Below are 2876 nucleotides of genomic sequence, written 5' to 3'. Positions count from 1 at the left end.
AACACACCAGGGACCTTTTTTTCGTGCCATTAATTTGCACGTTAATATAATATAACTGCTGTTTTTGTCATGGGTACTTCTACACAGAACGTGAACATTACGCCTGCATCTCAGGCAGCTGAGTTGAACCTGGTAAATATGACCGGGGGCTCTGCAAGCTGCTGCCGTTTTCCTGACCTGCATGGTCAGCGGTAAGTGTGTGTGTGCAATGCTGCTGGTATGTTGCTAGTTATGATGCGACATATTCAGAGGCAAGTATTTTGCATTTTCGTGTTGTTTACTCGCCACGTTCTCGGTGTGTAAAGGCCTTTACTCTTCATTCTCTTAAATTTCCAATAATCTGTTATAAGGTTTAGAAGCTCTAGAAGTCACCTCCAACAGTTAACTTTAATAGCTAATTTTTTGGAACATGTTTTTATGTCTGTCTTGGGGCTTTGTTGGAAATTGTGTTCTCACATTAACGTTTTATCCCTTAGATTAGAGTGTTTTGTAGATCCATTAAAAAAAACAAAAAAAACCTGCATAATACTATTTGCAATTTTGATATGAAAGTTCAATCTTCCAGAAATTCGTTTTTATTCAAAAATGCTCTTTATGTTGGTGTTACAGTGGAACATGCAGAGGATGAAACAAGACTCTGAAGCCAATCATTTGTGTAAATAAAGCTCAATTTGAACAGTGTTATGGAGCCCTAGGAGGAACCTGGAAGAAGAAAATATTTTCCTTCCACCTAGTTTGGTTTGTTAGAGCCACAGAACGAACCTGCTCCTAAAGTTGCAGAGAGAGAGAGAGAGAGCGAGAGCTTTCTCCACAAAGATCCTCTCTGGTCCCTGTTATATCGTTGAGTATAAAACATTAGAGACCTCCAGAGTGGAAAACAAAAGTTACTGATGACACCTCGCAGAATTTGGGAGCACTGCAGTCCTTAAATTAAATTTTTTTTATAGTGTTAACGTTCCAGTGTCTACAACATAATTTACCACCCCCCCTTCCCCTCTCCTCCCTCTATTAATCTTCCTTCCTTTCACTCTAACAATATCACTTTCTTCTCTTATGTAATTGAGTGAACCACATGTGTTGAGCTGAGCTTATTTACCTACTCAGTGGCCCACCTCACATACACAGACACACGCACGCACACACGTATAAATGACCACAAATGCATGAAGGCTATGAATGCACACACACCCACCCCGCAGAGTGGCCAACTGTCCAGCTTCTTTGCACCCGACTCTTCCTGCCTGAGCTGTTAGGTCACATGACCAGTGGCCATCGCTAAGAGACATAAAACACAGCATCATTTGTGAATTAATTATGGATAAAAATAGCAGGAGTCTTTGTTGTTGCAGACGGGTGTGTAGGGAAGTGTGTGTGTGTGTGGAAGAGAGAGAGAAGGAGAGATATTTTGGGTCACTGAGGATAATTATTAAGATTTGACTTCAGGGTTCTGGGAATGAATGAGTCTGCTGAGTATGAAAATGTCCTCATGATTACAATAGCACAAGGAAAGGGCTATTGTCAGGTCTGTGTGTGTGTGTGTGTGTGTGTGTGTGTGTGTGTGTTTGTGCCACAGAGAGAGACAAAGAGAGGCAGATGCACACAGCCTGACAATAACAGTGAAACAACACAGAACAACATGGCTGTGACATAACACAACACAGCTCGGTCACATCTCAAGTTTGTTCTGTTGTTTGTCACATAAATGTTCAACAGCACTACTGATCACGTGTCGGCAGACTACAAATGTGAGAGAAAAAATTCCACGGCTGCCCCATCAATGAGCCACAATGTTGCACTGGGGGACATGTTCCTTCAGTACCATGAACACACACACACTCGTTTTTTTTTACTTACTCACTAGAAATACTCACTAGACACCGAAATGTGTGTCCCTAAATGCAATATTTCCTCCCATCAATTCATGTCAGTTGTGTTTATATAACTCAACATCACACACCAAAAATTTGCCTCAATGGGCTTTACAACCTGTACAGCATACGACATCCTCGATCCTTAGCTGTAGTACTATTGAACTCCGACATCTCCTCAGCCTAACAAGATGGATGTGCTGCCAAATGCAATATTTATTCACCTGTCACTTTAGGCCAATGATTATGTGCAATATTTCGACACCAACCATACGTCATTCAACACTGCAATACACCATCACTCCAAATCTGTCACACCACACCATATACTGCATTAATGCAGCTGAATGCGTTTGCAACCTTGTTATTTCATTAATTGTATTATATATCTGGACTTACATTTCCTGATTCTACTTTGTATTGCTTTTAAACGTGTGTTCCTTTTATCTTTATTTTGGAAATGTGTTGGAAAAGGATGTTAGCAATTGTAAAAAACTGTAAGCATGTCTTAGAAACTGAGAAAAACTAAGATTCTTGTGATGATCCCACACGTTTCCCTGCAACCATCAGAAAGAGTTCATAAAGAGCTTTCAAATGATGTGAATGCATTAAAGCCTCACCTACTTTCAGACTGTTTTCTTGTTTTGTACCGTAATACTCCTCTGTGTATTATTCCTTTGTGATATTGGTCCACTTTGTCCTATGAGCTACAGGACAAGCAATTGTTTTGTTTTTTTAAATTCTGTTTTAATTGGAAGAAAATGTTCCGTTCGCTGCCCTTTGTATTTCTTCAGTATTCAGAGAGAGAGAGACTTTGGAGGGACACTGAGCTGCTGTGTCCTGTAAATAATAGATGCAGCCTCTGTTGTTTGCTCCTAAAGCACAACTTTCATTAATGCTCCCTGTCCGCAACAATCTGTCTGTGCCTCATCTCTGGTATTTTGGTGTGCAGTGCAGTAAAAGTCTATCTGTATGTACAGGTCAAAGAGCGGACACATAACCTCACAT

The sequence above is a fragment of the Morone saxatilis genome, unplaced genomic scaffold (assembly GCF_004916995.1).
Source record: "Morone saxatilis isolate NCDOM2014 unplaced genomic scaffold, NCSU_SB_2.0 Contig19, whole genome shotgun sequence".
In the NCBI taxonomy this organism is placed as follows: Eukaryota; Metazoa; Chordata; class Actinopteri; family Moronidae; genus Morone; species Morone saxatilis.
This window is presented reverse-complemented; position numbering follows the sequence as displayed.